We start from the raw sequence: 26,599 nt of genomic DNA, 5'->3' as shown, positions 1-26,599 counted from the left end.
GTACACCCACATCTGGAATACTGCATGCAGTTCTGATCACCCCATCTCAAAAAAGATACATTAGAATTAGAAAAGGAACAGAGAAGGCCAACAAAAATGGCTAAGGGTATGGAACAACTTCCATATGAGGAGAGATTAAAAAGACGGACTGTTCATCTGGGAAAGAAAACAACTAAGGGGGACATGCTAGAGGTCTATAAAATCATGAATAGTTTGGAGAAAGTGAATATGGAAGTGTTTACTCCTTCATGTAACACAAGTACAAGGGGTCACCAAATGAAATTAACAGACAATAAGTTTAAAACAAACATAAGGAAGTACTTCTTTACACAACACACAGTCAACCTGTGGAACTTGTTACCTGCAGATGTTGTGAAGGCCAAAAGTATAACTGGGTTCAAAAAATAATCGGTTAAATTCATGGAGGTTAGGTCCACCAATGGGCTATTGGGCAAGATGGTCAGGGAGGCAACCCCATGCTTTGGGTATCCCTAAACTTTTGATTGCCAGAAACTGGCACTGGATGACAGGGGGTGGATCATTTGATAATTACCCTGTTCTGTTCATTCCCTCTGAAGCATCAGCAATTGGCCACTGTTGGAAGACAGGATACTGGACTACATGTACCATTGATCTGACCCAGTATGGCCAGTCTTATGTTCTTAAGTGCCTGATCCAAACTAAATGGAGCCTAATCCTGCAATATTTTGAGCATCTGAGATGTACCAGGTGCCTTCAACTCCAGCATAGTTAACGGAATATGAATGCACTGGGTGTTTCTGACACTCAGCACTGGTAGGTCAGATTCTGAAAGGTCTTTCTAGTACACAATGTTCTTACACAGTACACTGAGACAATCTGGGTGGCAAGCGAAGAAAACCAGTGGAAACAAAACAGATGTATAGATTCAGCTTCCAGAGGAAACCACTAATGAACAAGAGAAGCACTATGATTTATTTTATAGAGGAAGCAAGTGACAAAAATGAATTAACAGAAGTTGAAAAGACTGTGTAAAGACAGCAAAATCACATTTTGAGTATTACTACTGACAAACATTGAAAACTATCATAGCAACCATCACCAGGGAGACCAATGAAATTCTGAAAAATGCGAAGGTCAGATGCGAACACTGAAAATCTGTGTTGATTAACAGCTTCTGGACCTATCAATCTCCCTCTCCCTTTCATTCATTAGATGACTGAAGTATATAATGCTACTGTTTAGGCAGGGGAACGGCAATTGCCTCAGAACAGAGAACAGAATATATTTGACAAAACTAAAATGGAAATTGTACAAACATACACGGGATCTAAGGTTTGAATGAAGTTAGTGTTCTAGTGATGTCAAACGTCCCACAATTACGGCAAGCTATCAGGATAATAAATGGCTTTGATGCACAGTTGTGATGGACGTTGTTGACAAAAACATTAGTGTTTGTGTGTGTGTGTATATATACTCTAACAACCTACTCTGATAGATCCTAGATAAATCTAAATGCACTTACAAACAATTTTTTACTTGCTTTTTATAATTATCTACATCCTGACTGACTTATGTTTCAGGTGTCATGGTACTATGTCCTAAAGCATCATGCTTTAGAATATTAAGGGTTTCTGGTTTTTTGTTTTGTTTTTGTTCTTAACTTGCCTTTTCAGTGGAAGTATTTCTTCACTTGACCAACACACTTATACAAATAGAGTGGAAATAGGCAATTGCAAGTTCTGAACCGACAGATAATTGCTGCTGCTTCCCAACTCTGTTGCTGCCTAAAGCTCTTTAAGTTAGTGCTGTTAGGCTGGTTTTGCCTACTGTTCTGGCAGAACTACTGTAACTACCCTCGTAGTGGTTTTGCCCATTGCTTCAATAGCTTGCACCACAGCCGCTGTGCCTACTGCTTCATCAAATTTATTGGTTGTCTGCTTCTTTTAAAGTGTATTTTAGTATGCTTAACATCTGAGTCCATGTATCCTATTACAGTAAATTCTAATGTACTTTATTGGTATGAGATTTTAAAATATATAACTTTTGCTAATTTTACAAGTAGCATATGGGGAAACTTATACGGGTGCAGCCCATGCTTTGCAGTTAAAGAGAGGCTTTGACTGTTTGGAGAACAATGTTGGCATTTTTTTTTTCCTTTGTGGCCTGTGTATTGCAAATTGAAAGAGCATGCTGCATAACAAATCTGTATGATGTGTGGATGGTTGAATTCTGCTACTGATGATCTATGACCAGTTTTTTTGGCTAGTGTATAGATGAACCAAAATGAGATAATGTAGCTTGATATTTCACTTTTTAAAAGTATCTGTAATGTTTACATACAATTCTGTTTGGATTGTCACCCAGATCTGGCATGTATTGCCAAGACAGACCAGTAACTGTATGAGACTGCCTCTGTTTTGTCATGACTGTGTTGTTTGTGACTCCATTTGTTTAAATATTGACATCTATATTTTGATATCAGATATCACTACAGTGTTCTGCTGTTTAAATCTTTGCTGAGAAATGTATGAGGCAGCCAGGTCTCCAGTGAAAGTTATTAGATTGGTGAGGTTCTATTAGCAAATTAAAATTCCAGATGCTCATGATACTAATAAAAAAAAGTGCTTCACTATTAATCAGTGCTTAAAATAAGAAGGAAAAAAATGGGAGAACTCATGCCATAGAACTGGTACAAGCTATTTAGCAGAGAACAAGGAGTATGTTGTATGTTATTATTGGCGTAAACTCGGCAGAACATGTATATTTGGACTCAAATAAATTTTCTCCCTTTCTATTTAATATCTTGCATCACTTTCTTCTCATTCAAGTGAGACATGATTTTTATTTGTCCCTAGCTTTGGGAGAAGTGCTGGTGTTGAGCTGTTGCGTGGGGAAGAGTGCTGGAGCTTAGCTTCTGTGAGCTCCTATCCACTCTTAGCACTGTATAGGGAGCCAGGGTGGCTCCCCTCCGAACCAGAGGGTAAGGAGCCACCCTCTGGGCCTGAGTGGGCGGGGCCAGGCCAAGCTTCCGCCAATCCCTGGAAGGGGAAGGGTGGGACAGGAAGTACAAAGGGCAGGGCCCTCTGCCCAGTGAGGAGAGCACCAGGGAGGGAGACAGACACAGGCTGCCGGCTGCTCCCTCGCAATCCTGCTGCTGACCCAGGCGAACCCCTGGGCAAGGAGGAGCCTTACCAGGGGGGAAGGCCTGTGGCAACCAGGGCTGCCGGCCGCTGAATATCCGGAGGAACCGGGGCTGCCCGCAGCGGATTATCCGGAGGAACCGGGGCTGCCCGCAGCGGATTATCCAGAGGAACCGGGGCTGCCCGCAGCGGATTATCCAGAGGAACCGGGGCTGCCCGCAGCGGATTACCCGGAGGAGATGGAGGGACCGGAGGGACCCGCCTGAGAGAGACTGGGTAGGAAGTAGCCCAGGAGCCCAACTACACCGTGGGGTGGGTGTGTTTGGTCAGCGGGTGCGGATTGGCCCACTGACTCAGCGGTGGGACCTTAGCCTCCCACCACTGTCAGGGCCCTGGGCTGGATCGCAGTGGAGTTGGGTGGGCCTGCGTTCCCCTACCCCGGCGCTCCCCTGCCCGAGGGGCGCGCTATTGACTCTTGCTGGCGCCCCCCTGCCTGAGGGGCACGCTATTGACTCTTGCCAGCGCCCCCCTGCCTGAGGGGCGCGCTACTGACTCCGGCCGGCGCACCTCCCCGCTAATTCCCCAACGCCCGGGAGGTGGGGCCGAGGCCTGCTACAGAGACCATTGCTCTCCATCGCCCTTAGGGGCTCGGAGGACCGACCGACACCCATCACACACTGCTTTTGATCTGAAATCAGGCAGATATCTCTAGTATTGTGACTGAGGCCTTGTCTACACTATAGAGTTTTGTCTACAAAAGTTATGCTGCTTTAATTAAACCACGGTTGCATGTCCACATTGTGCTCCTTGTGTCAGCAGAGTGCATCCACACTAGCAGCTCTTGCATCGACACGGAGAGCCATGCACTGAGAGTAGCTATCTCACTGCAACTGGCCACAGGTTGCTTTGGAAAGGGTTTGCAATGCTTCATGGGGCATGTACAGTGTCACATGATGCAGGTTTCTCAATCCTGTCATTCTATGGGCATCCTACTTGATTGCCAGCCACTTTTCAACTGATGTGGGTGAGGAGAATGTGTGTGACAGGGCGTATGTAGGAGGGTGGGCAGGGGGAAGAGGTAGAAACTGTGCGTGTATGGGGAGTGTGTGAGAGATTGTGGGAGGGAGGAGTGTATATGTGAGAGAGACAGTGTGTGTGTGTTGGGGAAGTACGTGTGTTGGGGGACAGTGAGTGTTGGCATGCTGTCTCTTTAAGTTCAAACAACTACCTGAGCAACCAATCCTGAGGCAGGGGAAGGGGGACACACACACCCCTCCCACATCAGCCCCCATCTCCCTCCCTGGCTCTGCACAGCACAGCAGTCCTCCCTTTCCCCCCTGCAGCTGCAGTGTGCCTGTGTTCCTAGTGTGGGGAAGAGCAGGATTTCCACTTTAATGATTTGTTCTTTGCTGCCAGAGCTGAATGGCATGCTCAGCTGTCAGAACTTCCAGGAGCTTGGAAAGGGGAAGGGCGCATGCCTGCAGGGCAGCCAAGTTCAAAACAATGAGCAGAGCAGTCACGGCAGGCATTATGGGATATTGGTGGAAGCCAGTTACGTCCACATAACGAATGGCAGTATCTACACTGACATTTTGTCGTTTTAACTTTGCCGCAAAAAGCTTTATGCCTCTCATCGAGGTGGTTTTATTTTGTCATCAAAACAGCAGAGTTTTGCTGCCAAAACTAGCTTTGTAGTGTGTACGCTTCCACTGTTTTGTCAGGAAAAAGCTGCCTTTTGCCGACAAAACTATGCAGTGTAGACAAGGCCTGAGGCTATGTCTGCACTACTTCTTATGATGGTAGAGTAGAATCTCAGAGTTACGAACACCGCGGGAATGGAGGTTGTTTGTAACCCTGAAACGTTCATAACTCTGAACAAAACGTTCTGGTTGTTCTTTCAAAAGTTTACAGCCAAACACTGACTTAATACAACTTTGAAACTTTACTATGTAGAAGAAAAATGCTGCTTTCCCTTTATTTTTTTTTAGTAATTTATGTTTAACACAGTACTGTACTGTATTGGCTTTTTTTTTTCTTCCGGACTCTGCTGCTGCCTGATTGTGTACTTCTAGTTCCAAATGAGGTGTGTGGTTGACTGGTCAGTTTGTAACTCTGGTGTTCATAACTCAGAGGTTCTACTGCATAACTAGGACCCTTTGTTTTCAGTTTTTATTTTATTTAAATTTTCCTGGGAATTTATCAGTGTTTATTACCACAACAACAAAAACAGGTGAAAATCGGTGCAAAAAACTATTAATTTTTCTGGGTAAATATCAGCACTTATTTTGGTGGATGGAAAGACAAGGGAAAAAAGTATTCTATAAATTAATGCCTTGAATTCCGTTCATCAATGTGGTTTGCTGCAGATCTTAAAACAGAACTCAAAACACAATGCTTCTCAGTTTAAGAAAACAAGTTTTCTCTAATCCCCAAAATAAAACTTTTCATTTGAATAAAGTAGACTTAGAACTATTAACCTATAAATATTTACATTTAATAATTGGGCCACACCATTTGCAGCGCATACACTCAACTTAATCCTTTTTACTTGTTTTTGATTTTTTTTAAACTTTTGAATATTTCCTTGTATTCTGAAACATATTCTGATAGAGATTTTCATTTTCTTCCCATTTTAGTGTGTCAAATCTTTATACCGTTATCTTCTAACCGCTTGAAATGTGTATGTGATGAGCATGAGATTCTTCAGTATGTTCAGATGTGTACGCACTTCACAGCTTGCATGTGTGCTTCTTTGTGTGTGTGTATCTTCTAGACTAATACATAGCCTTACTTCATCAGGCAGCTTTGCATATACACAGACTAATGTATTATCGTAATACATATATCTCATGCAATGTATTGTATTTTTCTAATAAAACAAGTTATTTTTATACATTTTGAATGATACAGAAGTAGCATGAAAATGGAGGGGGGGGAAAATGAATAATACTTTTTGTATTTTGCCCAGGATTTTTCAGTAAAAAGCGGTTTAGACTGAAAATGAAGGGGCTTATGTATAACAAATGTCACTCGGGTGTGAATAAATCACCCCCCGAACAACATAAGTTACACCAACCTAAGCGCTGGTGTGGACAGCAATATGTCAGAGGGAGAGCTATTCCCACCGATGTAGCTGCTGCCGCTCGTTGAGGGTGAATTAATTAAGTTGACGGGAGAGCTGTCTCCCATCAGTTAGAGCAGTTACCTTAGAGAGCTTACAGTGGCGCAGATGCATCGGTGAAGCTGCACTGCAGTAAGCTCTCTAGTGTAACTATAGCCCTAGTGGATTAGTGTTCTCCTGCTCTCTTAAACTTGCAACAAGTATGACATACTTGAGACTTTAAAACATTGTCATCTCTTTTTCTTTACAAGATAATCCAGATTGAAAGGTTTGATTCTTCCACTTGTTTCCTTAATATCATTCTGTACAGAGTAGCAGAAGTTATAACTTGACTTAAAGCCAAAACTGTGACAGCCTAGACTTAGCCAAATCCCATCCGACCTCTCCCACATACTTCCCTCATCCTTGCCACTGAAAATTGTAAAACCAGTTTGATCTTTTACTATCCAGGTGGCAGGATGCCATGCATCTGCAGACATCTTAAACCTTGTGGCTGAGGTAAATATGTACTCTGAATGAATTAAACACATCTTTTGTGGTTTAACTCGGTGGTTATGCTCTTAAAAACGACTGTGTAAAAATGGTACCACTTGCTCAGCAGATCAGCTCCCTAGTCAAATATGTACCTCCTTGCTTTAAGGAACGGTGTAAGATTTTACTCCTGGCTGCTCTGTGGAACCAACGTACCCTGAGGGAGAAACTTGGATTTAAAAAAAAAAAACCCACCAAACAACCACCACCCTGGCTCATTCATCATCAGCCTTTTTTTAACTAAGTTGCACAGGTGGGGCTGCAAATGGAACCTAATGCCATTGGTTAGACCTGTGAAACCTGAGAGCAATTGGCTTATGCAGATGTAACTGAGAGCATAATCGAGGACAGTGGGTTTTCACACATGTAACTGAAGGCTCAGTTGGACTGGAATCTTAATGGTGGTGGTGCATGTGCCATAACACATCTTGAGTCTCTCAGGGTATGTCTTCAGCACCGAATTAGCCTGGGCTCTTGATGTGGATGTTGGTCCTAACCCCTGTTCTGGCCAGACACACAAACTTCTCACCTGAGTTTAGTGTTGCTTTCAAACCTGGGCTGACTGGCATGGTTGAGGGTGTGGGTCAGAGCCCAGGTTCCACATTGACTTGGACTTGCAACCCATCCACTTTGAAGTGAGTACACAGGCTAAAACACTCAAATGCTGATAGTCCTCTGTGTTCCCACAGTTCCCCTGTGTGCCCAGAAGAACCGACAAGTTCTCCCACAATTCACTGGGAAAGAATTACAGGGCAGCTCAACTTAATGCAGCACCAAAAAACTAAGGGATATGCCACCATAACTTCTAGCAACACTCGTAGGTGAGTGCAGGACCAGTGAGAATGCAGTAACTCAGGGCATTGCAGGGTGCCTGCTCACATCCATGCTATCTTTGCAGTGAAGACGTACCCTCATATCCTAAGCTAAGGTCTTGAATATGCAGGGAGCCTTGCTGAAATCATTGAGGCTCCATGAAGGAACAGGTGTCTGTCCATTAAGAGTTTTTTGTAGGATTGAAACCTATGTTTGCAGGGCTGTCAGGTTAAACAAAACAAACACCGTTTATCTATATAAACTGAGCAAATTAAACATGTGATATAAGTGTACCCTCTTGATGCCATTTGTACAAAGTTGTTAGTGTATATGGAGAATAGATGGGTCAAGAACTGCATTTTAAGATATCTGCAGTTGCAAGGAAAATACTAGAGTGTATTGGTTTTAAAAGGGCATTTAGCCATCAGAGTTCCGGGTATCCACCTTACCGCCATAGTGGAGCCAGCAGCAGGCCAAAATGAAGTTCAATCCTTTTGTGACCTCAGACCGCAGCAAGAACCGCAAGAGGCACTTCAATGCACCCTCTCACATTCGCAGGAAGATCATGTCTTCCCCCCTTTCCAAGGAGCTAAGGCAGAAATACAATGTCCACTCTATGCTGATCCGAAAAGATGACGAAGTCCGAAGTTGTCCGGGGACATTATAAAGGCCAGCAAATCGGCAAGGTAGTCCTTACATGAGTGGTGTAGAGAGTAGCAGGTATTTGAGCATGGATTTACAGTTGTTTTCAGGGAGAGTCTTACCTCTGTATTTCCATGCATTCCATTGGTTACAAAGTATTGCCTTAACTGTGAACTACTTGGCCTTCAGTTAAACTGGGACTTTCACAGGATCCAAATGGAGCTGGGCACCCTTTAGGCTCCTTTTGAGAATCTTTGTGGTTTATATTTTAAAACCACAAAACTATTAAAGCACCCCCCTTACGTTAATGATATTAAATATTTACCACCTTAAGTCCAGATTAATGAAGGTAGGGGTGGGGGTTTTTTTGCTCTGGAAATGAAATGTTTTTACTACCTACCTTTCATATGAAGTGACTCACTGATTTGATGATTTATGCTAATTAGAAACAGACACCTTAAATGCTGATTTAGGAAAAAGTAAAAATAAAATAAAATAACCTCTGAATCTTCAAAAGTCTGTTTATACCACACAAAATGTACAGGAATGATGTTTTTGGGAGGATAACATGCACAAGATTAAGAAATATGTATGCCATATAAGAAGGTATCCGATACATCTGTCACTACAGTATCGTTTCAAACAAAATAAAAAATATGGCATACGCTATCAAAAACACATTTTAGTCTCACAGGGTAACATTCTTCCCAAGAACACTTTACCTCATAGAAACATATCCTTTGCTCATAATCAGAGGAGGGGAAAAGGTGCTATACTTGTGACCTAAAAAAAATGGGTTTTATCATCTTCACATAAGCCATAGGAGTAGATACATGACAGGTACATTTTCTAACAATCATCAGACCACAAAATAAACCTTGTATTTAACCAATTGAGTCTTAAAACCCAGATTACCTTAAACTGATTCTTTCATTACAATAGAATCCAACATCCCTTTCCTATTGGGTCTGTTCCTGCTTCCACTGATGGCAACGGAAGTATAACTGGGCCAGTTCTTTAGCTTGCTCTCTGTATGAACCTTGATTCTCCACTGCCCTGAACTTTCTTGAGGCATGTACACCTGTATAAAATCAGTGTAACAGGCTACACTTCTGATGTGTAGCATTTTTTGTACCCACTCATCTGCTGTAGGGAGACTTTTTCCTTCAATCATAAAAGGAATGGTACTGTCCCAAAAGCTCTGTTAAATCAGGCTGCTGGGCTTTACCCTGCGCACAAATAAGAAGAAACTGATCTATGTTAAGGTGACTTTGCATTCATTGCCACACCTTTATAACTTTCCCTATGGGGAAAAGGTAACTGTTAAAGCTGGTAGTCTGTGCATGATATTGGAGGAGGAAGACGCTAATCCACTTCCTTCTCTGCCTTCTAAGGATGTCTCCCAAAATCTGGGTTGTTGACCCCAAGGAGTCTTTCATATGGGAAGATGAAAGGTGAATTATTCTAATGGACAGAACAAAGTATACTTTGTGAATTTGCAATATGTGGAGTATTTTTGTGTTGAGTATGAAATCAGTAGTACCATATTCACTGAACATTAAGGAAGATGAGAACTGTTTAGAAAAATCAGTTTAACCATCTGCTCGCCTGGGACGTGTTAATACTGTGCCCTTATTTAGGGTATTTATTTGTAGGGCTCCCATTTCTCTAGTGGATCAAATGTGTCTTGAAATAATATCTGGGTTTTGATTGAGCTGAATGTGGCTTCTATAATAGGTTAAGTCAATTCCATCTCTAACTTTCATAATTCTGTATCTAATTTTAAAATTTAAAATCTTGTAAGGGAGGAATTGCTTTCTTTCTCTTCACAGAACAAGTTAGAGAAGTCTTATAAACCAAGGTGGTACTCTCAACCAGTGGTTCTTTACCTTTTCCACAACGGGAACCTCTTCCCATATATCTGAGACTTGGCTCCAATTTAGCAATATTGGAAGGGCAGGATGGTTGTGACCCTTGACACCTGTTTGAGAGCCCTCAGGATTGTGGCCCCCAAATTGAAAACCTATGCTCTAGACCTCAAGGAGGGAGAGTTCCACAACCACATTTATTTTATTCTTAGTCATTCCCTTTCCTAAAAGCCTCACTACACCTTTAACTTCATCTTAGATAAGACCAAAGTGAATGTCTTTGGCTATATACTTCTAAACTTTGAAATTTCATGCACTTTTGGGACACCCTCAGAGACTTATTTTGGGAGACCATTGGTTGCTTGTCTCCTTTTCTAAAACCTTGGCAGAAAAAGTGTTGCATTTCTGTATTCGGGGCTCACTATATGACTTACAGAATCATCCATAAATGTAACAGATTTAGTTTAAATAAAATACAATGAGTTTTACTTAGGTCACTTACATGTCCCAACTGCTCATTATAAAGTGGTTGGTATTGAATTTGAAGATTCTGTTATTGTCGAGACTTTTAACTGTATGTCAGGCATTTCCTTGTACAAATGCTCTCGTTGGAATGGTGCTAGTCAGCGGAGGATATTATATGTTGGACTTTAATTTGATGTGACCATCTGATAAACGTGCTTAGGTCAGATGATATTCCTTCTCTTTCCTAATGCAGTATTGCTACCACACCATGGGTGTGATTTTAAGTTCTGAGTCTCTTGAAGTCTTACATTAGCTGATGTCACAATTACCAGGCAAACTGCAATTCTGCACCCTCCTGATCTCTTGGAGTGCACCCCCATTAGGTTTCAGGCTTCAAGTCATTACCTTACTCTGGGTGGAATCATACTCTCAGGCAGGCCCTTGGGCTGCAGTCCCCTGTGTACTAATCACAAGGGAGGTTGTGTAATTCCCGTCATTGGAGATTTTTAGGAACAGATTCATAGAATCATAGAACATCAGCGTTGGAGGGGACCTCAGGAGGTCATCTAGTCCAACCCCCTGCTCAAAGCAGGACCAATACCCAGCTAAATCATCCCAGCCAGGGCTTTGTCAAGCCTGCCTTAAAAACTTCTAAGGAAGGAGATTCCACCACCTCCCTAGGTAACGCATTCCAGTGCTTCACCACCCTCCTAGTGAAAAAATTTTTCCTAATATCCAACCTAAACCTCCCCCACTGCAACTTGAGATCATTACTCCTTGTTCTGTCATCTGCTACCACTGAGAACAGTCTAGATCCATCCTCTTTGGAACTCCCTTTCAGGTAGTTGAAAGCAGCTATCAAATCCCATCTCATTCTTCTCTTCCGCAGACTTAAACAATCCCAGTTCCCTCAGCCTCTCCTCATAAGTCATGTGTTCCAGTCCCCTAATCATTTTTGTTGCCCTCCACTGGACTCTTTCCAATTTTTTCACATCCTTCTTGTAGTGTGGGGCCCAAAACTGGACACAGTTCTCCAGATGAGGCCTCACCAATGTCAAATAGAGGGGAACGATCACATCAATGCCCCTACTTATACATCCCAAAATGCCATTGGCCTTCTTGGCAACAAGGGCACTCTGTTGATTCATATCCAGCTTCTCGTCCACTGTAATCCCTAGGTCCTTTTCTGCAGAACTCCTGCCTAGCCATTCGGTCCCTAACCTGTAGCGGTGCATGGGATTCTTCCGTCCTAAGTGTAGGACTCTGCACTTGTCCTTGTTGAACCTCATCAGATTTCTTTTAGCCCAATCCTCTAATTTATCTAGGTCCCTCTGTATCCTATCCCTACCCTCCAGTGTATCTACCTCTCCTCTCAGTTTAGTGACATCTGCAAACTTGCTGAGGGTGCAATCCACGCCATCCTCCAGATCATTAATGAAGATATTGAACAAAACCGGCCCCAGAACCGACCCTTGGGGCACTCCGCTTGATACCAGCTGCCAACTAGACATGGAGCCATTGATCACTACCTGTTGAGCCTGATGATCTAGCCAGCTTTCTATCCACCTTATAGTCCATTCATCCAGCCCATACGTCTTTAACTTGCTGGCAAGAACACTGTGGGGAGACCATGTCAAAAGCTTTGCTAAAGTCAAGGAATAACACGTCTACTGCTTTCCCCTCACCACAGAGCCAGTTATACCAACACCTGTCAAGGATGTTCTAGGTATACTTGGTCCTGCCTGAGTGGACAGGGCTGGACTAAATGACCTCTGAAGCTTCCTTCCAGCCCTACAGTTCTATGTAGGTCCATTCTCTTTTATTCTTTTTCTTCTGGGGGTAATGGCTGTTGATTAATACAGTTACTTTTTGTTTTAAGGAGGCTGTTTGGTATCTTAAAAACAATAAAATAGACTGTCCTCATATCTGCTTACCAGGGGTCTAATCATCTTCCACATGGGGACCCTCGATGGACTGCTTCGTTATAGACCCTGTCACAGAACCTTCCTCTGTGTTCCCTTTACATTCCCCCCCCCCCTGTTTATAGCCCCTTTTGATCTGCTAACTCACACAACAAGGTTTGCAACTCTTTGGAGACATCCTCGAAGCTAGCAGCTTGACCCATTGTCTTCCAAGTGTGTACTTAGATGTTCTTATCTGGAAAACCATTGTGTTGCTTCCCAGTTTGTTCTTTCCACAGCCCCTATTGAATTCAAGCATTATGGCATCTAATAAACATTCCCCTGTCTCTCTATCAATATAAATTATAACAGTCTCAACAAGTAGGTTACATATCAAGGTTCTTAGATGCTTACATAGTACACTCCTACAGTATTCATAACCTGTATGCTCCTACAGTATTCATAATCTGTCATGGCTGATATCATCCATCTTGCGGATCATGGGCTGGTGTATTTGAAACCTTCCTCCAGAGGCATAATATAGCCCCATATTGGAACTTTTAATAATATTGCATTGCAACAGTGTGTCAACATATGAAATGTGTTCTTATGGTTAAAAGTATCACGCATTTTTCAAACTACCTCCAAAAACAAAGATTGATCCATCTTGCAGCCTTTGAGACTCCCTAAAGGGCTACCTCTGAAAGCAAACTGTTTCTGTCATCGCCAGCAAAAAGACATAAGTAACCACTAAAATAAACCATTTAGAACAAAAACTTAAACACTTAGAGCTGACATGTAACATGATAAATTCCCATGAAACTTATAAAATCTTAATGGAAATGAGACAAGAATTTAATGAGGCAAAAACTCCAATTAACAAGTTGGATAATAGAATTGAAAAGGTACTGTCCTAGTAACTTTGGAGGGAAAAAAAAAGAGGGAATCAGTCACATTTATATGGGATTCTAGTGAATTAGGGGGAGAAGTCTGTCGGTCTATATTTATGGCCCTCGGCACAGGGAGAGATATAGGTATAGTCTTGCGGTTAAATGCCTAGATAAGGTCATTGGATATCTGGGTTCTGTTCTCAGCTTTCCTAAATATTTGGGGCAAGCCATTTAATCTCTTCCTCTTTCACTTCTGCACTGTAAAGTGGGGATAATAATACTTCCTTTCTTTGTCTTTATTTGAATTGTGAGCTCTTTGGGGCAGGGACTGCCTCTTTGTGTGTGTGTGTACAGTGCCTAGCACAATGGGACCCCATTTTCAATTGGGGCCGCTAGGAACTGTTGTGATATAAATAATAGCTCAAAGTATAACTTAAGATCAGAATGCTGATATAATCTAATCGGTACTTAAATCAGTCATTGAACCATACACATCTCCCAGTTAATCTTTCTTTCCATCTCCTTTTTTTATCTTGAGCCAAATAAAGTGAATTCAGAGTATTCAGTTTCCTCCAGATAATTAAGAGTATTACTTTGTTTAATGCCAAAGAATGAGAAATATAGCAGAAGAGAGAACCCATCATATCTGACCCATCACCCACAAAACCTGCTTTCAAGGTGAGGAGTTTTTGTTTTTATTTTGTTTTTTTGTTGTTGGGGAGGTTTGGACCAGGTATGGGGGTCATCTACTGAGCCAGAGCAAGAAAAATATGAACAAAAATCCCCTTCTTAAACATAAGAATAAGGAAGAAACAGCAGCTGTATCAGTAATATGTCAATCAAGGTTTACCATGAAGGATGCAATCTGGAGTTGACCTGGAGTATCAGCAATAGGATGAACTGTTGGTAGAATTAACAGAAAATTACTATCCAATACAAAATGCTTTAGAAACTTCCAAGGGGAGAGAAATCAAGGTTCTATTTTAATTTTTTATAATTGCTGCAAAAGCTCCTACATTGTTAACTGTCTTGGCTCCATCAGGAAGTCCCAACACTCTTAATTTGTAATTAATAGATGCACTTCTGTTTTTCTATATAGTCTGGCATTATCCTTTAATGAGAGTTCTATTAAGGGCTGCAGTACTCTCTGATTTTACTTTAAACCCCTTAAATTGTATAAGGCAATTGCTATGCAATGTCATCTGTTACTCTATGATGTTAAATAAGGGCTGTTTGAGTCCATTTTCTGTTCCAAGCTTTGTCTTCTGATTTTTATCCATACCTGTCTCAAAGACTGTTGCTTATTCAACCTCAGTACTTGAGTCTGCAGCGACAGTATTAGGGTTGTTATCTTGGTGAATACGTTTTTTCCAGCTACTGGCAACCTATGGTTGTTGTTTTTACCAGAGAAACCTGTTTTTGTAAGAGCACAAACATCAGGCACAACCGATGTATTCTCATTCACAAGTGTTTTTTTTAAATTACATTTTTTTACTTAATTTTTTGTCAGTTGTTGTAGTTTTTTTATATATCTCTAATCTTGAACCCTATTTTATCCTTACTAAACTTTTTTGACAGGAAGTTTAATATTGACTGTCACAAGCAGAATCTGGTTCTTAAAGCTGTAACAAAGTTCTGTATTAAAGCTTGGAAGATGACAGTTGGGCTCATCAGAAGGGTTGCTCAAGGTGGTATCTAACTGTACAGGTGTTTTTTAAACTAACTTTTTGGTTAGTTTAAATCTGAACTTCTCTTGTAACAACTGGGCCCTATATATTAGCTTAATTAAAGCAGGGACGTTGCTTTTAGACAGATACTTTCTCCAAAAGACAGAAAGGTCTCAGGACTTGGAACAGCATTATACATTTTTTAATCTGTGGATCTCAAAGTATTCAACAGACACTTATAAAACTCACAACATCCCTGTGAGATCATTATTATACTGTACTTATTTAACAGAGGGGTAAACTAAGGAACAGAACAATTTAAGTGACTTACCCAAGATCAAAGCAAGTCAATAGCCTTACATTTCTTATTCCACATGTATAGGGGACTTAAATACATAGGTGAAGAATGATGTTTAAAGGGGCGGATCCTGCTCCTACTGAAGTCAGTGAAAAAACTTGATTTCAGTGGTGCAGAATTGAGTCTTAAGTGAATAATACCTGCCTGTGTGCTCTCTTTCATAGACCTTAGAGCATCATGCATAATAAAAGCTATTATCTAAACTTAAAAATAAGAACATAACTAAAACAAAAGCATCAGTTTCTGACCTCTGTCTCCCAGCTCTCTCCCTTTATTGCTTAGCTTTCCTCCCCATGTAATACTAACCTGTCCTTTCAGCTAAGAAGGAATCATGTTCTCCACTCAGTGGTCAAGTTTTCCAAATGAGCTTCATACAAACATATTCCATACATAGGAGGGAAAAGCAGACTTACATCTTTTCCTCTATTTGGAATCTAATGTTTTTTTAAAACCTTAAATGGGAGAAAAATCATGCTTTGGAAAATTTTGGTGTAGTAATTTAATTTGGTATAGTATTAGGACACTAGCCCACATCTTGTGTAGCTGCAAGCCCCCTTCCAGAGCCTGGCAGCTGCGACACAACGCCATCCAAGATCGCCTGGTCAGAGCCCTCCAGCCACCTTTGGGGAAGATTGCCATGAACTCAGCCATCTCCGGAACGGATAGCCAACTGCGACCGGACAACGAGGACCAGAAGAAGATCATCATGGTGGATTCACAGTGCCCTTCGAAAACAGGCCTCCGCCAGCTTTCCACAATGCCCGCTCTCGAAAGCTGGAGAAACACGCCCCTCTGGCCAACACCCTGAGAGCTAGGAGCTATGAGGTCCAAACTTGTGTGCTGATTATCAGAGCCTTGAGTGCATAGGACCCCGGTAACGAGCGAATGTGGAGTTACCAAGAGAGAGAATGTGCTAAGCTCGGCTGATGCGGCAGCTCATGGTGTTGGACGCCATCAGGTGGTCGAGGGACATCTACATAGAACACATCACCAGACATCGGCAATATCAGAGGAATGAGCTGGAGTACCAATGAGAAGTGCAGTCAGGAAAGTAACTCTAATACTTTCCTGATGGACTGTTTTTTCTCTAAAATGGACAACCTATCCTAAATTCTCAATTACTGAGGGACAGTCGTCACTCAGTGATATATTTTGCTTTCCGCCACCAACTCTCTGTATAACATTTTTCATGAGTAATGTACCCAAATGCATGGATACTAAATATCTAAAATATATTCTTAAATTCATTCACCTGAATTTGGGTTATTGCTGATTATGCAGTATATGTATCTTATGACTTTAAAAACAAACTTTGTATTTGTGAATAATCTAAACACTATACCCAGATGTACGGACACTCTTTTCTCAACCTATGTATTATATAATATTTTTAACATTAGCTTTAATTTGTGGAATACCTTTTTATACATGGGCAAAGTTTGCAATACTCTTGAAATGAGCTGTTTCAAATGTGGGGAGAAGACAGATTTACACTGAACCCTTAACAGTGCTTTAGAAAAAACCCTGCTAGTCTCCACTTTCATGTTTCTCCTGCAAATGCAGCACTGATCATGGATCTGTAGAAATGCATCTGTATGCATAAAAATCCTGTGAGATCTACATGATCTGTCGAAGGGTGACCAAATCATAACATGTAGAAAGGTCCCCTCCTGCCAAAGACAATCTTTCTAGGAAAACACATTGTTGCCTCAATTATTCTTGTTTTTTTTTTTTGTTTCTTTGTTTTTTTTTTCCTGTACGCCATTTATTTAAATAATAATAATGGTGCCTGGGGCAGTTGGACATTTGGCCTTTTTTTGTTATATTTATATCACAATTTGGAGCCTGATCCTGTGGGAAGAAGAGCATTTTCTGTGAAGCCCTGAGTACCCTTATCTCGCATTAAGTTCAGGAGCAGTTGTGTGTGTACAGTGCCATGTGGGTCAAGCCTTTACTAGATCCTGATCCTTGAGAGACTTATGTACATGCTTAACTTTCAGCACTAGAGTAGTCGCATTGAAGTCAAGTGCTTAAAGTTAAGTATATGCATAAGTCTATGCAGGATCAGAATTTTAGTGTCCTTTTGTCAGGGTTGACAAGATCTCTGCTATGCCCCAGCCTTTACACAGTCTCCTTCAGTGTGTCAGGTTCCCAAAGAGTCACACTTTTCCACAAGGGTAGGACATGCAGCCTCAAAACCTCCAACACTGAACCTCCCAGCTCCAGCACTCCTGATTCTCACCATGAGCTCTTAACTGCGAGTCTGACTGACGAGTACTCCTGTTCTGAGATTTTACTGGGTCAGGGATAAATGGTCTTAGTAAGCATTTTCAGTGATACCAGGCAGCCTTTTCAAAACAGAGTAAGGTTTATTAGGCAACTGGAATACAATGTCAAGAAGTCCTTGGGTTAGCACAGAGAAGCAGAGGTTAAGACGGCGTTCAGACTGGCCAAAGCTAGGGCTCCACCAAGCCAAACTACTGTAGGAGCCATCTTGGCTCTTTTTCTTTCTATCTCAGTCCTGGATGAGACCCTAGTTCTTTTCATAGGTTCCTGTCAGTGTCCTCCAGCTGCAAAACCATGCTGAGTTCACATGTTCCACCTGTGTGAGCCTCCTGTCAATCGTTCACTCATTGGGGTTTTTGTTGTCTTTCCAGGATCCTCCTTTGATATGTGTTGATTCCAGCAAGCCCTTGGTGGTTCATTCATATCACCCCGGACAGCTCTGTGAAACACACACCTCATATCTACTGTTTTGTCCCAGAAGCATTTTAACCTTTTTGCATCCATTAGATAGCAAAACCAAGCCAAATGGGTCAACTACCATGCATATCATTCATAAAAATATTACAGATAATTTTCACTTTTGTCATACCTTGATTCCGTTACATAACCGTAACACTATTTAATTATGCTTGTGAAATCCACAGTGTAAGAGATGTGTGGGTTAAGTGCTTTAGATTTTTAATGACACTCATGTTCTGAAAATGAGAAATACGTGTTCAGATTTAGCGAATCTGCCTTGCTTCTGAATTTGATTTCATGACTACTTTCCTGGGTTTTTGAGTACATACTGTGACAGTAAACGAGCTTTTGAATGTATCTAACATAACTAGACTTAGATTTTAATAAATACTTTAAAAGCAAACCTTAAATGTACAAAGCTATTCTTGTCACCATTCCTATTTGCCTATTTTCCAATTAAGCTCCCATTTATCTTTCAGAAATTCTCCCTTCAAATTTTTTTCTTTCCAGTAAAAGGAACACACTTTTTTACATTCTTCTCTCCCCCCCCGCCCCCCTTTCTCCATCCCAACTTATATTCTTCCTCATTTGCTTCCCCTCATCAAACAATACTGATCTCTCTGGAGATCCTGTTGTTCGTCATCCTGTTGTTTTCACCAGTGCTCTTGTCTTTGCTACACAGCTGCTTATCTTTTTATTTTACTTGCTTAAAAAATGTGAGCAACACTGCTGTGAGGTTAGCTGGGGGTCACAGTACAGAGGACACTGGGGTCCAGAGGTCCATCAGGAAATAGGAAGTACAATTTTTATTTTTCCTCCAGTTGCAGAGATGTTTCAAATCCTGATCCTGCAGGCTTTTCCTCCAGAGAATAATTCCTATTTTTGTTAATAATCCCAATGAAGCCAAAGTGGACTATCCATGTGCATAGGAATTGTAGGATTGGCTCCTTAGCTTTAGAGCCAAAAAAGTTGATTTTGCCTTTAAAAATCATACCAAAAGAAGAAGCTTGTGTTCTGTTAGTGAGTACACTGAACAGTGATGTAATTCAGTGAGTTAGTCATCAAAGGTCCATCAAACCACTAATGTAAATTTTAGGCAGATTATGTTCTGTAGAATTGTTTTGCTTGTTTGGTTTTTTTTGAATATGTCGTAACGTAATATATGAAGACATGCCTTCAAGTATCACCAGGAACACTTACAGGGGTGCTTGCTGTAGACAGCATATGGTATCACCTATGAATTATGCAAAGTCAACATATGGAGAATGGAAACAGCCTAAGGAAATGATTAGACCTGTTATCATAACAAATGTTGTTCATTACTTTCACGTGACTGGATAAAATGCAATTTCACTCTGGATTGGGGCTGTGAATGTTGCTTCCAAATGCAATATATTAACAATGCATATGAATATTTAATTGTTGCTGGATAATGTAGTATTTTCAATTATCTTTTAGTTTTGGCTACAGGTTTTGCTTATTGAGAGGCTGGGATTTCTCTTTAGAATTAAACACTATTTTTAAAGTGACTACAGCTTTTTTTGAGGAGGAGCAGTGGGATAAAAATAGTTTAATTTTTTGTTAATCTGTTTCATTTTAAAGCATAAATTATACTCTAGCAAAAATCACTCTCCAGATGGGCAGCTTTTAATCAAACAAGTTTGCATTTACTGATTTCTATTTTTTGTCTACAAGTACGAAATATTATTAAAACCAGGCTTTTACCTGGAATAAGAGGATTTTTAATTACTCCTTTACTCCACAAATAGGATCAATTTTTCCTCTAGTGAAAATTCAGCCCTAAACTATTAGAATTTAATTCTGCATTTTGCTAAATCCTGAACTTAGATCTGTGTGAGTGAGTAGGTCTTTGCATCCCTCAGTATCCGCATTTACTTAAAACCTTGACTCCAATTCTCATTGTTGTCTCATGCATTCCATATAACTTTTTTCCAAGGGGAACTGGTTCATTCCAGTGCAGCCCAACCGTAGTGCTTTTCTGTAATTGTACGATCACTTCTTGGCAGCAGAGCATACTTGGTGCTTGGGCTAGTGTTTGGAGATCAACTTTGAGTGATTTTTGCTATCTCTAAAACTTGAATGATCATTTAAAAAATAGTGACACCGATTTAAATGTTAAAAAGTCAAAATGTGTGTTGTAATAGTAAGAAACCTCTCTGAAACACTTACTATGAATGGTTTGATGATCGTAAAACAGGGAAGCAAAGCATGGAGGGAAAAAAGGAAAAACCCTCATTTCCTTGGGGTTTGTTTCCAGGCCTGCTGTGTATACCTCAGCTAATAGAAACTTCAGCACCAGAGGAGGATGATCATAAGCATACCTAAAATACATCTTAGCTGTATTGCCTACTTTTCTAAGATACTTCACAAACTTTATATGCAAAGTACCATTGAAATGCTGCTGTCTTTTGGAGGAGAGAGTGTCAGTCAATTAGTGCACAGCATAATTAGGAGGGGAGTATGGCCCAGGACACTGTTGGGGAAAACCGCTATTCTTACAAAAGGGAAATAGGGTCCTGGGGAGGGGGGGAGGATGTCATAATTATGTATCTCATTGCTTCTCCTCCTTGTGAAAATCTAAATTACATTGCTTTCAGAAAAAGTTGTAGAGATAGCCTAGCCTTCCTTTGGAATAGTCAGAGTTTATTACTGCCTTGCCTTGCTCTGCACAGGCATTGACAAAGGCATATATTCTCATTATCATGTGGAGAATTAAATCCCTGTCAATCAAGATGCAAACGTTCTGCTTTTGGGACAGATTTTGATCTCATTTACACAGTTGTAACTGGGGTAGCTCTGGAGTCAATAGAGTTTATCCACCTTCACACCACTGTAATTGGGGTCAGAATCTGGCCCAAATTATATCTTCCAAGGAGATGAACCTCTCAGGGTACGTTGACACAGCGAGCTGCAGAAAATCTCAGAGCTGGGGTCAGCAGGCTCAGTCTTGCACTTTGGCACAGCTGTGTACACATTGTGGCCGAGTTCTGCCTCTGAAGTGCACCCAGTCTCTAAGCTTCAGAGGCTGAGCTCCAACCTCAGCTGCAAAATCTACACTGCTATTTTTAGTGCCGTAGTGTGAGAATCATGAGCTTGAGTCTGTTGACCTGGCTTCTGAGGCTCGCTGCTGCAAGCTGTGTAGACATAGCCTCAGAGACTTCTCTCTCTTGTCTATCCATATCTGCATCTGTAAATATTAATGCAGCTTTTCTAACTATTTTGCAAGAAAGTTACAAGATTCAGTCCTGAGGTGTCCCAACGGGTTCCACGTAAGGCAGGTTGAAATTCCATTCAGTGGGAAATTTTCAAAATTTGGTTTTGGCCACAATTTGGGACGAAAAGTTGTAACCTTGGAATTCTTCACAAAATGAAACATTCCAAAATATTTAGTTTGGTTTTGATAAATCTGAAATGTTTGTTTCAATATTTTTATATTAATTACAATATATTCATAATCCTATGCATCAAAATAATAAAGGCAAAACCAAACATTTTGATGATTTCCTGTGCAAATGTCAATGAAATCGATTTCCTGAAACATTTTGATTTCGTTGATTCAAAGTTTTCTGAAGGAAAACTGTTCCTTCAGAAACCTTTCAACCAGCTCTAGTTCCATATCACACTCAGACAGTTCCATTGTAGTGAGACTTGGCCAGTGACGTCCTAAAGTGTGAGTCTTTTCTGAAAATTGCTCTTTTTAAACGGCACATTCTTACTCAAACAGATACCTGCTTCCTGTTGGCTTTCCCTCATTTCAGCTCACTTGAAGGACACATAAGCTTTTACTGCTTTTTTACTCCTGCACAGCCAACACAGCTATGAAGGTATGAGCTGTGGATTCTATTCTATCAGTGCATCATTAATAGAATTGTTTACCCAGTTACAATCAGTTGTATCATTTTAACGAATTGAAGGTAGTGGGGGGAGGGGGGGTTACACAGGTGACACCAAGGGCCTAATTTGAAGGCCATGGGTTTGCAGAGATACAAATCGGGGCTAATTTGGCCTGGGGAAAAAAATGGTATTACTGGGAATAATGCATGACTTAGCTTCCAACTTGCTTCTCGGAGCCCATGCTGAATTTGCAGGGCTCGCAATTAGAAAAACCATCTTTTTACTTGTAAATTGAACATACTTGTTATGGAAACTCTTTGAGAGGCAATAAACATGGAATTCCCCAATGCCGTTTTGGAGACACGTTTCAGACTAGAACCGCACTAAGAATTCTATTCCGTTGGTCAGAGCCATACAGCCTGTTTGACTGTCCCACCACTTGGGCATTGTGCTACAGCAAAAAACCAGGTGCGGCTAATGGATATATGAATAACTTGCAGAAGGGAAGTGCTTGGAATATTAGGAAATAAACCAGATAGGATCAGGAGTTGCCTGAGCTAGCAAAAAGACAGGGAACACGTGTATTTGTGGATAAGGGCTTGCATGAGTAGCACGGAGATAAATTAAAGGGGTCCGGGCATGGTGGTAGGAAACAAAAGAAAAAGTGTTGAGTGGTGGGAGGAAGAGCAGTGGAAATGAGGGTGTACTGTGTGAGGTGTGGGAGCAGAGTTTGCATTGTAATTAGGTGTGCAGTTGTGTTGGCATTTTTCTAAAAATTTACACTGTGTCCTTTACCTCTTGAGTTCTACAACAATAAAATAGTAACTTAAAAAAGCCTTTTGCACAGTAATTTCACCATTTTCTATTAAAATGCAGTAATTGTATTGAGCTTCTCAAATTGATTATCAGGCTTCAGGATGACAGTTTGAATAATGAACTTTATTTGTAGACAGGAAATTGGCTTTAACCATGGCTTTTCAGCCTGCTAATGTATGTATCCACTCCTTTGGGGACTGGAGAGTGTTTAGCAAACAGGCAACAATAATTTAAAAACAAACAACACCCCCTTTCCTCTTCAGTTCCCTACCATTCTAAAGCATTGTTAAAAATTGTAGAGTTCAAATCTTAGTGTCACAGCCAATGGATATACAGAACATTCAAATCTTTTTTCTTGGAATCTTCAAAGATGAGAGTTATAAACTGCGAACATATCTTATCATGAATGCAGATTGGGTGACATTTTCCCATGTCAGTTCAGAAACTTTCCATGCTTTCAAAAAAAAATTGTACTCTTGTTGATTTTTTTGTTTTCATTTATTAGCATTGTTTCCTTTCATGGCAGAAACTCTCAGTGTATCCTCCATAGTAGTTCTTATTTCCACTGCTAGCCCCAGCTGCTGAGAGTAGAGGTAGACAGCTGTAGAGCTCTGCTACTTTTGAATTTAGACAGTATACTGCTTGAGACTCGGCAGATGTTTGTTTTGTAGACTAAAGGGAGCATTACGTACAGTTTCCTGTCTCCTCCCAGATGCAGATGTCTGTTTCTGGAATTCAAATATGCAGACTTCACAACACCTAGAACAAAATGCTTTCTCTACTCATCTTAGAAGGAAATTATTAGGAAACCTGCCCTAGATTTTTGAGAGATTATTTTAAAAGCAAAAAAAAATATTTAAGACAGTGGGTAGTGTTTTGCATATGAGTTCTATACAGGAACTGTCAGTTATTCCTGGATTTTCTCCACCATTAGATTGTCCTTTGTGGCTACAGTACTTTTGCTGGGACAGGGGAAGAGGGGGTTGTTTAATAGATATGTAATTGGGCACATAGCTTTGGGAAGGTGACTTTTGGGGACATAGCTCCCCTTTCACTCACAACTACTCCTACTTGTCCTGCCACACAGGCTGCTACTTTTGCTTTAGGCCCTATTTCAAGAAAACCCTTAAGCTTGTGCTTAAATCCATTGCTATTCAGGAAAGCATTGCCTATTGTGTGACCTGGGACTAGTCATTTTAACCTATGTGTACCTCAGTTTCACCATGTACATGACAGAGATAATGATGCTTACCTTTTTTTAAAAGCACTGTGAGCTTTATGGATGAAAAGTGTTATATAAGAGCCAGGTGGTATTATTGACTTTAATGGGACTTGAGCATGTGCTTAAATACTTTCATAAGTAAGGGATGCTTTCCTGAATTTGGTGGCCTTTCTGGTCAAGCATCTCCAGCTTCTCTGCTACGTTGGTTAGCACCTGATCTCACTTCAGTTACAGGAGGGTGGAGAACACTAGTAGCAACAACATGGATTCTGAAGGGAAGGGGAATCTTGTAGAGAATAATCAGTTAATTTAGCACAGTAATCTCTGTTCTGTCTAGGCCCTTTGTGGCTGAGGTTCTTAGGGTCAGATGAATGAACAAAGATCCTCAAATACCTCCAGACTTCTTCAGAATACATAGGAGGGGGGAAAAGGATATCTCCCTGTCCCCTCCTTTCCCCATAGTGTGATGAGAGCAAGAAGAGAGAAAGCTTCCCCATTGTCTCCTTGTTCCTTCTTGACAATGTGAGGGCAGGAACAGGTGAGATAGGGAAGCTTTCTCCCACCCCTGTCCACCCCCATTTGCATGGGGGAACTTATACAAGAGAGAGAAATGCCTACCTCCCTCACATTAGGGAATGGGGAGGCAAAAGCAACATGCTGCTGTCAGCAAAGGAGATTCTAGCACACCATTTCAGAGTGAAGAGTGGTGTGGGAGATGTGAGCGTAGAGATCAGAAAAATGCATTAGGGAGACAGCACAACATGGAAGGAAGGAATGGGAGTGGGAGCACTACTGCAAACAAGGTACTTTGTGTAACACTGACAGACCCTGGTTGTCAGCGGGCGGGATTGAACTTGGGGCCTCTGGAACTCAGTGCATGAGCCTCTACCGCATGAGCTAAAAGCCAACTCGCTGTTAGTTAAGGCTGTAGAGCAAACTCATTAATCTCTCTAAGTGGTCTTGGTGCCACTAGATGGGACAGACCACCACACTGAGGAGGGGTGTGGGTTATACCTGCACACTTAACACTTTAATTGTGGTGTTATCCAGACCTGCTCTGAGCAGAGTTAGATGGTACAGTGACTTAAACACCAACAACCAATCTACGTTAACGTTATAACTGTTGCTACCAACAATGTGATCCACTGGGGTCAGCAATAGTATTAGGGAAAAGAAGGATAAACAGATTAGTGAGAAAAATAATTTCTCCTGGTTTGCCTGCCTTGTGCTTTTGATAGCACTTTGTTTAGTCAGTTTCACTGTGCTCCCATATAGCTAGTTCCTGATGTTTTTGTTTTTGCAAGTCTATCATATACCAACAGATTTTTATTTATTTATTTATTTTAAGTAGAAAAATGTGAATGTAAAGTCACAGAAATTGGCTGGGACAAGATACTACTTGTGACATATTTTTGGAGACTGTCTGGAAGTGTCTGGAGGTGGTTAGGGACTATTTAGAAAAGCTGGACGTGCACAAGTCCATGGGGCCGGACGAGTTGCATTCGAGAGTGCTGAAGGAATTGGCGGCTGTGATTGCAGAGCCCTTGGCCATTATCTTTGAAAACTCGTGGCGAACGGGGGAAGTCCCGGATGACTGGAAAAAGGCTAATGTAGTGCCAATCTTTAAAAAAGGGAAGGAGGAGGATCCTGGGAACTACAGGCCAGTCAGCCTCACCTCAGTCCCTGGAAAAATCATGGAGCAGGTCCTCAAAGAATCAATCCTGAAGCACTTACATGAGAGGAAAGTGATCAGGAACAGTCAGCATGGATTCACCAAGGGAAGGTCATGCCTGACTAATCTAATCGCCTTTTATGATGAGATTACTGGTTCTGTGGATGAAGGGAAAGCAGTGGATGTATTGTTTCTTGACTTTAGCAAAGCTTTTGACACGGTCTCCCACAGTATTCTTGTCAGCAAGTTAAGGAAGTATGGGCTGGATGAATGCACTATAAGGTGGGTAGAAAGCTGGCTAGATTGTCGGGCTCAACGGGTAGTGATCAATGGCTCCATGTCTAGTTGGCAGCCGGTGTCAAGTGGAGTGCCCCAGGGGTCGGTCCTGGGGCCGGTTTTGTTCAATATCTTCATAAATGATCTGGAGGATGGTGTGGATTGCACTCTCAGCAAATTTGCGGATGATACTAAACTGGGAGGAGTGGTAGATACGCTGGAGGGGAGGGATAGGATACAGAAGGACCTAGACAAATTGGAGGATTGGGCCAAAAGAAATCTGATGAGGTTCAATAAGGATAAGTGCAGGGTCCTGCACTTAGGATGGAAGAATCCAATGCACCGCTACAGACTAGGGACCGAATGGCTAGGCAGCAGTTCTGCGGAAAAGGACCTAGGGGTGACAGTGGACGAGAAGCTGGATATGAGTCAGCAGTGTGCCCTTGTTGCCAAGAAGGCCAATGGCATTTTGGGATGTATAAGTAGGGGCATAGCGAGCAGATCGAGGGACGTGATCGTTCCCCTCTATTCGACACTGGTGAGGCCTCATCTGGAGTACTGTGTCCAGTTTTGGGCCCCACACTACAAGAAGGATGTGGATAAATTGGAGAGAGTCCAGCGAAGGGCAACAAAAA

General features: G+C 41.4%; 1 protein-coding gene across 2 annotated transcripts in view; it reads left to right on the top strand.

Annotated features, from left to right (window-relative positions):
* The window catches only part of SRGAP1 (SLIT-ROBO Rho GTPase activating protein 1), a 239,567-nt gene that overhangs the window by 49,099 nt on the left and 163,869 nt on the right, over window positions 1–26,599 (top strand). The gene's annotated exons all lie outside the window — the stretch shown is intronic.

This window comes from Natator depressus, chromosome 1 (genome assembly GCF_965152275.1).
Source record: "Natator depressus isolate rNatDep1 chromosome 1, rNatDep2.hap1, whole genome shotgun sequence".
Lineage (NCBI taxonomy): Eukaryota > Metazoa > Chordata > Testudines > Cheloniidae > Natator > Natator depressus.
Note: the sequence above shows the minus strand (reverse complement) of the source record. Positions and strands in the feature narration are given on the sequence as shown.